We start from the raw sequence: 12159 nt of genomic DNA on the forward strand, positions 1-12159 counted from the left end.
AGTTTTGTATTACAGTATGCCGAACAATTTTTGAGTATGCCTATTATGTAGTTGTAACTCCTTGAAAGCCTTGATCACTACCACCCATATCCAATGTGCACCATAGGCCTAGCCCAACACCAAACCACACAAACGTTATCTAGTCTGCCTACGAAATTTAACAAAGAAATTTACTACAGTGTAACAAATGAAATAAATCCCGAAAATCCCTCCTATTTAATTAGCATTAATATTTGATGTATCCAACTATAATCAAGTCCTCAAAATCCCATGAAATAAGGGACGAGATCAATGTGTTTAATCTAGCCTCTTAAGCCCTCAAAATACCAATTGAACAGTGTAACCAAGAAAAAAACAAAAAGAAGCAAAGAGTGAAAGCACATAGTTCCTCAAAGGAAATATGAAGCCTAATTTTAGCACAAGTAAATTGGTTGTAGCTCTGGCCTTATGCATGTTGCTTTTAGGTGGTTTCTCTGTTGAGGCAGCCGGAAGGATTAATGGTTAGTATTTCGATTAAAAAAACTTAATGTTTGTTTTTTCAATTTAAATAAATATGTTTCCTTTTTCACTTAAAAAGAAAAGAAAAAAACTATTGGTGAAGTTATATTATTTGATAATTCCTTGAGGGAGTATTTGCAAAAAAGACTATTATATTTTTCAATTTAGAATTTGTAAAAGAAATTATAATTCTGCTTTGTTTTTGAAATTAACCATTTTCATTTTAAAAATATGATGAATAACTAATTAGTGGTTCTCGGTGGTGTGATTTTGCAGAAGTTTGTCGCTACGGTCAATGTCTCGAAGATTACGATTGTACTGGACCATGTAAATCACATGGTTATTCCCGTGGATCATGTCAAATTAGAATTTTTCCTTCTTCAAAAATAGATCCAAAGACCATTCATGTCGACTATGACATGCCAGGAAAATGTTGTTGTCTACACTAGATGAGAGATTTTTGGAACATATTAAGCCGCTAATAATGGAATATTATCCAGGAAAATGTTGTTGTTGTTGTTTTATTTACCTTGTCGTTGGTAATATCGACACAACCAAATCGATAAATAAAAAAGAGATTCAATTATTTTGTCCGGGTCGGAGTGAAAGAGATTTTTTTACTTTTTTTGGGTAATCAAACCATTAGTATTTCATTCCATTAAGAAACGTTTTACATGATGATTTTAAGAAAAAACAAATACAGTACATCATAAACATGAAGCATATACAATGAAACATGCAAAATGCAAATAAACTGTAAAGAGAAAGAGCGATCCACAACAGTAGCACCTAAATCTAATATGTAAAGATTGGAGAAGGAATGGTATTCGAAATTATAGTTCGACCATTTTGATTGATTTTCTTTTTGAAAAGAGATTATCATATAAGAGGGGAGTGGTTTGCCCAAAAACTCATGCGTGACGAGAAACCCGAAACTCGATCTACTAATCGGTTAAAGAAGAACTTGATCTTGTATCCAAAACCCAAATCAAAAAAAAAATCGATATAAAGAAACACTATCAAAGTGCAGATAAAATCGCTCTAATAACGAAGAAAATAATTGCTCTAATAGCGAAGAAAATGATCGCCCTAATGACGAATAAATTTATTAAAACAACGAGATAGATCTTAAAAATAAACATCCTTTCTCGAATCTTTCCCTAAAGGAACTAGATCTGAGCAACGAAGGAAGAAGATGGTGAGTTATTCTAGTTTTTGAAAACGGGGTGCGAGAAGAAAGAAAATAGTTGATTGGCATAAAAAATTATTTTCTTATCGAGGATGGTTTTATAAGGGATGTCTTAGAAGTGGCTAGATTTCTAAGTTACCCTTAATTATTTTAAGTTACTTAAATAACTTTTACCTAAATATAAAACATAAATCCTAACTAACCAAAGTTCAAAACCATTTTGATTCATTTAGCAATTGGAATAGGATGTTGCTAAGTGGGCATGTATAAGCCGTTACAAAAAGGTTGTAATAAAATTTAGTAGCAAACATGGTGTCGTTAATAATTTGGAGTCGCAATTGATTTCGTAACGGAAATATGGGTGTTATTAAATAAAAACTAGTAACTGCTCCGTCCTAAATTTTTAGGAGAGTTGCTAATTTTTGACTCATATTATCCTTGTAACGGAAATATGGGCGTTATTAAATAAAAATTAATAACTTCTCCGTCCTAAAGTTTTACTAGAGTTGCTAATTTTTGACTCATATTATCTTGTAAAAATTTAATAACACTTTTCTACAGTTACAGATTTTCTTGTAACATAAAAAAAAATCTGTTACTCGCCTTGAAATTCTTGTCTATGCAAACTAGTCTAATTAGATATGAGACATCGTCTCAAATGATAGAAAGATGAGTATAACTTGAGATATAGGTGGTTTAGTCCTCACTTACCTTTTTTTGATGAAATTCTCCAAAATATTCGGTTAATCTTCGTGATCCACAATTTCTCAACTACGTCTTTCCTAGTTCAAGACTTAATTAATTGTAGACTATAAATCAAGATATAATTTTAACAACTAAATTTGACAACAAACTTAAGATAATAACATTTATGAATTCGACTGAGCAGGGATCTAAAAATTCACATTATAAACTTTTGTTCCCCTCTTTTACTCCAACCTATAGGCATGTATAAGCAAAGACCAATTCCATCAATCAGAAAAATGCAGAAAGACCGAGATTTTGTTGCGAGTGTAAATATAATATAAAACACTTTCGATGGTACTGGAAAGAAAGAAAAGAGCATAATTGGTGAAAATTAATAGAAAACACAGAACAGGGGACTACAGATATGTGCTATGAAAGCCCAAATACCTTATGGATTATGATAATACTCGCATCATTTAATTTTGTAATAGGTTATACCGCGTACGATTGAAAGGGAATTGAATTAGTTTGAATTAAATAATATAATGTTTGGAAAACATATGCAAGTTGTCAGGTTTTCAATCTGACAGATGATCTTCGTGGTGAAGAGAAGATGATGCAAAATCATATTATTGAATTAGCCAGTGCAATTTCAAACTTGCTTTAACGTTTAAACGATTGGAATTACTATCTAGACGTGAATCATTCTCTCTCAGTATCATTCTGCAGCATTTGTTTTACTTCAAGTAAGTGGCTGAATTTAGTTGATGATGAATATTTTTGGTCATCATTAATTCATTTTTACCATGAACTGATGCAATTGAGTCGGTCAGTTCCGCAATTTCATTAAGTAATTATTACACTGACCATATGAGGAAAAAAGATACGCGAGAATTTTTGACTAGATAAGGGATAAAAATGGTAGATTTTGGTAAGATATCCCCAGGTACATGTTAAGCTTCCTCGACAGTCATTGTTTGTTCCATTCCGACTTGATATTATGCAAGTATGTATAAAACGGTGAGTTTATTATTTTACCATGAGCCATGATTTATCGTTCGTTACTTTACTAACAAAAAGTGGTGATGATAATATTCCCGATAAAAAATTATACCAGCATATCGGTCCAGACCAAAATACACTGGTACCCAATATCAATTGCATTTACCATGAGAAGACATTTTGCTCTCATTTTCCATTTCCTCTGTCCCAAAATCACCATCTACTTAGCACTTTACACGTGTGTGCGTGCTTTCCTTGGCGCATTGAGTTCTTTTTATTATAAATGTATAATTATGTTAGGAATATTTAGGGTGAATCTCATTTATTATTGGGATGTCCTTATGTCTAGCCCTATAAATAGAGACTCTATATGTTTGTCTATAATACTAATGAATAGAATTTTTCTTTCTTCTTGTCCCTATTTTTTGTCTCCATCTTCTTTCACAAGATGTTAGCACACACGTTGTTCTACCAACTAAGCATTTTTTTTTCTTACAAAAATAATTTAAGTTTTGGGGATCTCTTCTATCGTTTTTGCACCGTTTTTTTATTTTTATTATTTTTACAAAATCTAAATCATAATAATTTTCTTAATTAGGTTTGATTTTATTTGCATAAACTAAAACACTAACATATACTTATGTATATTTGTTAGTTTTGATGTGAATATAATGATGTTGGATCTCCTTATATCCGTATGTTGTTCTCAGTTTAGAATTTAGTCCATATTGGATGCAATATCTTGTATTAGAAAAGTACATAGAGTCTACCATGGTTAATTAAGTTAATTTTTGATTTTGACGATTTTTATAGATGCCGTGCTAAAAATTTACATCCATTGATATTTTATTATTAATTATGTTCATCTTAAATCATCTGCTTCCATGGTGTATAGTGATGAACCCCGATTCGGGATATCAAAACTAATTGGGGATAGAGGAAAATGACAAAAACTGGATCCAAATATTCAATCACGATCACCCCTTATCTAAATATTTTTTTAAATCCTAACCTACCTCTCACTAATCAAGTTTAGTGGTTAATTAAATTAGTAAAAATCTAAGTATTTGTTAATTGATTAGTGTGTATTTTTATTTGAACTTGGGTGAGTGAGGTGAGAGTAGAAGGAGGGAAAAAATATTTGAGAGGAAACTTTTTTTGGTGTAAATGAAGGATGATTGTGAAGAGAGAATTGTTGCTAAGAGGTTGAAAATTTGATTTTTTTTTCTTTGAATCCACCATTTTTGTAGTTGAAAAAGCTCGGTGCCAGCATAGTATTCAACCAAAAAACCATGCCGGCAATTGTTGGAAATTTTCATTAATGTTTGCCACTACGCAGAGTTTTCAGTGATCGACCTGACTCGTAGAATTTTTTTTTTCTACTAGAAAATTGAATTTCAGTTTGTTTTGAATTTTTTTCCTGGTTTTAGTCCACTTCCGGCACAGTCTGTTACTTCCCGAGCATGCCGGTACAGCTACCGACATGGTATGTTGCTTGAATTTCTTTGCCGGCACATGATGTAAAGTATCCAGAAACTTGATTTTTTTTTACTTGAGTACCGACATTGATAGATTTCTATCGAGCATGCCAGCACTTAGTTACGGCATTGAATGATATTTACCAAGCATGCCAGCACCATTTTTCGGCATGGTGTTCATCACTTTCTGTGATGTAAAAAGAATTATTTCCGGCATGGTCTCCATCACTTCCGGAATGGTCTTCATCTTTTCCGGTATGATATTCATCACTTCCGGCATGGTCTTCATCATTTCCGGCATGTTCTTCATCTTTTCCGGTATGATACTCATCACTTCCGTCATGGTCTTCATCATTTTTGGCATGGTCTTCATCATTTCTGGTATGATATTCATCACTTCCGGCATGGTATTCATGATTTCCGGCATGGTCTTCATCACTTCCGAATGTAAAAAAAAAAATCGATTTCAAAGAGAGGAGCCGGCAGAGATTTGAAAGGGAGTGGGGAAACTTTAAAATTTAAAAGGGAATGGGGAATTTTTAGGTTTCAAAGTCCTAACCCTAAAAAAGATTAATAAGAGGTGAAGATGGAAATGGAGGATATGATTTTGTTTTTTGATTTTGAGTTTTTTGATGTTTATTTTGAGGGAAGGATATTTTAGTATTTTTGTCTTCCAAAATATCCCTTAACAAATATTTTTGGTTGGGAAAAGTAATTTATATCCCCAATTAGTTTTCATATCCCCGATTATGGGTTCATAGTGATCAGTGAATAATGAATATGATCTATATATGCTAAACACCTCGTCACTACAAAATAGGTGGCTTCTAGGGACGGCCATTTTTTCAAAACCGTCCCTAGAGATGGTTATTTGGGACGTTCATGGTCTGACCGTCCCTATAGATCACGGGATAATTAATTTAAGGCTATTTTTAGGCCGTCACTAAAAGAAAGTATGACAAAAAAGTATTAGTGACGGTAGAATAGGGGACGGACACAAAACCGTCACAAATACTTCTTGGGACGGTTTTAGGGCTTCTTGGGACGTTTTTCGGCCGTCCCAAGAGGCCTTCTATTTTGTAGTGCGTGTACAAGGTGTAAGATCGGTGTCTTAATTCTCAAAGTCGAACAGTAAATTGATATTCTTTCGTTTGTTTTATGCTTCACGAATCAAGACCTAACACCTCTTTGGCTGTATGCAGTGTTGGCTTGGAACGAGATATTGACAGGTGTTCGATGATGACGATACATATCAATTAGCTGGAAGATCTAAAATTTTTATGCCACAATTTTGGATCCCTTGTACAGTATTGGTAACTTAGTTTTGCATCTCTCCTTTCTGGATCTATTTTCTTTACAATTTTTTACCAAGCTATAAATTTTTTTTTAGTTTAATTTATATGCTTCGTTAAGTTGTGGTGATTTACACTTCTTCTCTAATTCCTTCATAGAGAATAAAAATAATAAACCTAATTTGGTGTATCGTTTACGGTTTCTATTCTTTCAATGAAACTGTAATTATAATTACAAAATTGGTATTTTCTTTTTTCTCTAATTTTTTTCGTAGAGAAAAGAAAAATAACAAAGATGATTTACACAGTTTTTATTTCTTTATTGAAACTGTAATGGCTACAAATTGGTGTTCACGCAATATAAATACCTTTACGATAAATAATCAAATGCATGGTTCACAAATCTCCAGCCAATTAAACTTGGTATCCTTTTTCTCTATACAAGGATCATGTGATTTATCCATATGGTTACAATATTATTTTTTACAAGAAACCATTAATCAACCATAAAGAGGATTTTCTCGTTGCGATGACTATAACGACAATATCTTTTTATTTTGTCGAGACGATAATTTGATAAATCGTATAAATCAATTGATATTGATTTTCTACATCATTTCTATAACCAATTGCAAATACCATAAACAATAATATAAAAAGAATTGTCGCATTCCTGAGAGATATTTAGCAATTTTTATTTTTTCCTTGGTATATTGATCACCAAAAATTGAAACCGTTCAACTTGATGTTGGAGCACGGTAGGACATAAAAGATCAATGGGTGCGCACCCCGCTTGTTAAGCATTATTAGTCCTTGTAGTGACTATATATATTGATCTTAATTTAATTTAATTTTCTTTTGATGAAGAAAGTGTCCATAATTTCATCTTGTTGGCCCTATAAGTCATGATTTTTATTTTTCCTGGAGATTTATTTTATTCGTATGGATACAAACATTAAAATATATGGTTGATGTGCAATTTATATCTCAATTAGATTACAATTTTGGGACAATTTTATTTTTATGGGTCTTGGAGTCAGTACCTATTGTTCAACCTGGTATTCTTAATTTCCAGAAATTATTATAAGTATATGTCCTTGAATTAATCGGATAATACTTTATGAATTTTTTTTTTTGGTTTTATGAGATGATTATATTTCCTCCATAATCAGGGGTAGACTATAAACTACCAACAAAAGTTGGTTTTAATTAACTTGAATGCTATTAGTTTCTCTCCCATTATAATCAAATTGAAAAAGGCTGCTATTAAATAGGCGTGAAAATATTTCCTTTAGCTTTTTGTATAAGATTTTGCCTCTTGAAGAGGAATAGCCAGTCACATCCAACGGATAGGTAACACTCTACAAGAGACTACGGGTAGTGCTCCAAATGAGTCTATCAAGGTACGATCCACATTCTCATAATTCGTATCTCCACATTTGAATAATCGGAGTTTATAACGCCCGTGGGCACTGGTACCAGTAATTATTAGAATTTTTCAATATATACATTACTTTGAGAATTATGTGGGATCACAGCGAATTAATATGATTGTCGATTATTCACAGTAGCTACTGAAATAAGAAATGACGGTTGTTTGTCAACCCTTCTGCAGAGAAATATCGACATATGTGTATGCACCAAATCCAAATTATGTTGGATCGAAATCTCTTGAATAGCGCGATTTATGGATCCAAGACTTAACACCTTAAATGTGCAAGCCTGAATTCTTAAAATTACAGTTGGTGTAGTCGTGATGCATTATTAATCGTATTAAAAATGATTTGAGGGTTTTATTTGTACTCAAACTCTAGGATTGATTCAATAATATTATTTTCTCCATGAACAATGCATTTGGAGTGGTAGTCTTTGAATGACTCATACTGCATTCGGAGAATATGTTCTAATTTGTAATCCTTGTACGATTCAAATTATATCTAGGCAGCCACCTGACTCGATTATATCAGGTTTAACAATCCTTTGTGTTTTTAGAAATTTGGTACGAAACCAAAAATCCGTATTAGTTGATGCTATCAACCTTATAGGTCTCTTGAAGAGTCTATAAAAACACTAAAATCTACCCTTTGGCAGCATATAAGTTCTATTTTATTTTTATTTTCTTAAATATGCAGTTAAAATTATGATAGCATAAACTCGTCTTTGAAATAGACTAGAGTTATTATTTTGATGCTTTTCTTTTGCAAAACTCATATAGTTGAATACGCATCCATATTTACGTCAAAAGTTGTACTCTTTTCCCTTCGTTTTCAGGTTTTATCCCATGTGGTTTTCCTGACAAGGTTTTAACGAGGCAACATCTCGTTGACGTTTAATTTTCTTTCAAGAATGTTGATATTTGTGCTCTTTTTCCTTTGTCCAAATTCTTACCCATTGGGTTTTATGGGCAAGGTTTTAGTGAGGCAAATTAATTCAACATGGTGGTCATCCAAGGGGAGCTGTATGGATTTTGGTAATTTGGTGGATTCCCACTATTAACTAGGTCATTTTGTTAGACCACATCAACATAACCATACCCTATGAATTTGGATATTATTCTGATCCATAGTATGACTACAAATTTTTTACACCTATGGTACTGTAACTGCGTATTGGTACTCTGTTGAAGAAATTACATCAACTACTTATGCAAATCATCTTCGAGAAGCTAGAAATCCAAGAAGAAAGTCCTCAATGTATTTAAAGAACCGTAAAGACTCGAGAACACTATAATTAGAAGACTAACACAAAAGAAGACTTCATCAACTGGCAAGTTTCTCACGAAAGCATTGTTATCTCCAGCATTCAAGAATTTCGTTCTTCAAAATTAGAAAGTCTCGACTCAAAGATCTGCACGCCAAGATTTGACTGAAGTATTTACCAGGGGGAGCGTCATCATCAAATTAAGGTGCATTCAATGGAATTTATCGCGTTGTACTCTTTTTCATTCGTCAAGTTTTGTCCCACTGGGTTTTCTTTGTCAAGGTTTAACCAGGCAACATTTGCGTGTCCAACATTTTTTCAAGTCTTTACGTGCTTCTGCAGTTTCAAGTTTTTCTCTTTTGAGTTTTCATGTTATGTTTGTAATTAGCTTAGACACAATGTCATCAGAAGGTGTTATAAACGTGTAATTATGTTACGAATATGTAGAGTGAATCTGTTTCTTATGGGGATGCCCTTGTGTCTAACCCTATAAATAGAGATTCTATATATTTGTCTATAATACTAATGAAATAAAATTTCTCCATCTTCTTCTCCCTATTTTCTGTCTCCGTCTTCTTTCACAAGACTTTTTTGTTTTTTGTTTCTTCAAAATTCCATGGCGCATTGAGAAACCTGGGCCAGCCCGACCCATTATAGACAACCGGTACTCTGTACTAACTACATCAGTGGACCTAGCTTTTCTTCTTCTGCGAACCGATGAATCATAATTTTGGGCATACCAAAATCTTTCAAGGCATACTGAATGAAGACAAAAAAGGTTGTTGAATAGAAAAATCAGATAACCCCTTAACCCAAATTTTTTTAATGGCAAATCTGCCCTTTACGTATTAGTGTTAATAATCTTGATTAGTGATTAAATATTTTGTTTAGAAATTAAGATAATTTTCAGAATTATAAGAGTTGTTTAGATGAAAAATATGAGGAAAAAAAAATCAAAGTTTTGGTTTGGTTAAGAAGGAGAGAAAGAGAAGGAGAAAGTGAGAAAATTATAATTCTTGATTCAATGGAGGATGAGGAGGGTCATATATCATCTAAAAAACCTAGGAAAATACACATCAACTACACCAATAATTCCCAAATGGCCGATTTCTTAGATTATGAATCATGGTTCGGCGAAACAGGTTGAGGTTCGGCTCACATATATGAGCCGAATCTACCAATTGATGAACGGTTCGGCTTACTGAATCTGTTTACTGCATGCGCCGAACCTATAATTTCCAATTCCCACCCTTTTGCTAGACACTAGTTCGGCTTATATGAAAGTTTCATAGTAAGCCGAACAACATCCTGAATAGCCCGGAATAAAATCATTACTAATTCGGCTTACATATCCAAATTCGTATGTGCCGAACATAATTTTTTAATTTCTGGGTTGAAATATTGTTACTGGTTCGGCACATATGGAGAATATCGTATCAGCCGAAACCTCTTATGTTCAAGGTTCGGCACATAATATGATTATCGTCTGAGCCGAACATGAATTTGTTAATTTTTGGGTTAAAATATTGTTCGCGGTTCGGCACATATTGAGGATATCGTATAAGCCGAAACCTGTAAATGTTCATAGTTCGGCACATAATGTGATTATCGAATGCGCCGAACCTGAAGGACAAATGATTCGGCGTGTAACTAACATTAGAGGATAAGCCGAACTCTGTAAATCCGGCACATAACTGTTAAGCTATTCATTAAAACATGAAATTGACGGTGTCCATAACCCAATCCCAGCACCATTAAAAACAAAGTTCAGCACCTTAAAGCAAAGGTGTTTGCAACACCATAAAAGTGTACTTAAAACTTAAGAAAAAGTGTACCATAAAAGTGTACATAAAAGGGCATTTAACCACGACCCCTCTTCTTAGTTCCACGACCACCTCTTCTTCCACCTTGGTCTTCATCTTCCGACGCATCATTACCGGGTTGGACGGTAGCACCAACTTGGCTTGTACCTTCACCAACTTGTCGAGACCTCTTAGTGGTAGGCCTTTGTTCGGGTTCCTCGGGTCCTTGTCCTTTGTTGATGATTGCATCCCACTTGTCGATGAGGTATTTTTGTTCTTCCACGGTCATTGTTGTTTTGCAACCAAGTTTGGCCTTCATTTTCTTCAACATCTCCCTACCCGCGGCAACCTATTTTTCATTTGAGAACAACTTATAACCATGAGGTTGAAGACATTTTTACCATAACTAATATATGAAAACAGTAAAGTGAAGTCATTCTTACCATAACCTTGAAAGCCTTGACTACATCTTCGGAAGTAGACTTGTTGGTGATCTTGATTGGCCTCGCCTTCCCCTTATCAGATATCTTTTGCCTTTTCTTATTGATAATGAAGGGATGAGAAATTTGGTTATACCAATCCATATAGCCCGGATCCTCTTCACATGGATCATCAAGTAAAGGTGTTAACTTGGACGCATCTAATGTGTGATTGTCTAAATTATTCCAAAACTCAACGGTGGGATCAGGATCATACTTTGGTTCCCAAGATGAAGTGGTGCTTTTAGTTCCCTTACCACTCTTTGGTAACAACCTGAATTTCTCGTCAAACAAAGGAACCTTTTGGACACATCCTAATTGACGGAGTACTCGCCTAGGATCGTATATAACATAACCACCGGGATACCACAATGGCCCATGATACATACCTACCGGCATATCCTCATCTTCAACAACTTCATCTTCTTCATCTTCATTCTCATATGGTTGAAAAGCGACATCATCAACACCAAGACAGTCTAACGTCTCTCTCAAACTTGCCACCAACTTCTTTTTGTTCCTTTTCTTGGAGTCCTCGTACGCGTATCGTGCTGCAGTTGGCTCAGTATCAACATAATCGACATATTTCTCAAATACTTTGGCCAAGTTCAAAATTGGGAAATGGTCATATATCCACACCTGCATCCAAAGAACCACATTAAAAAATCAAAGGAATTGAATTGATAGAAACAAGTTTTACTTGGAAACATCAAAGTAAGACTAAAGTTTGCAAACTCAGAGAACTGTTCGGCTTATATGGATCAAGTATTATAAGCCGAACCAAGTAAGAAAAAACTTCGTCTTAAAAGGTTTTATGGTTATAAGCCGAACCATACTCTGAACTCCCAAAAGTTACCTGGAGCAAAGTGAAGTTCCCTCCGATGTTTGTACTTGTCAACCTAGACGCGGTGGCAAGTTGGTCCAGCAGGTAAGCGAGCGTAGCCGTTCCCCAAGCAAACTTGTTACAAGTTTCAAGATTCTTTACCAATTGGAGATAATTAGCATTTACCTTGTTTCTGGTAGTGTCGGGAA

At 34.1% G+C, this 12159-nt stretch overlaps 1 long non-coding RNA gene across 1 annotated transcript; it reads left to right on the forward strand.

Annotated features, from left to right (window-relative positions):
* Positions 1–344: 344 nt before the first annotated feature.
* LOC113339366 lies at positions 345–1084 on the forward strand. The gene is made up of 2 exons (XR_003355054.1): positions 345–500; positions 775–1084. It is a non-coding gene; the product is annotated as an uncharacterized LOC113339366 (long non-coding RNA).
* Positions 1085–12159: the final 11075 nt, after the last annotated feature.

The sequence above is a fragment of the Papaver somniferum genome, unplaced genomic scaffold (assembly GCF_003573695.1).
Source record: "Papaver somniferum cultivar HN1 unplaced genomic scaffold, ASM357369v1 unplaced-scaffold_21, whole genome shotgun sequence".
Classification (NCBI taxonomy): domain Eukaryota; kingdom Viridiplantae; phylum Streptophyta; class Magnoliopsida; order Ranunculales; family Papaveraceae; genus Papaver; species Papaver somniferum.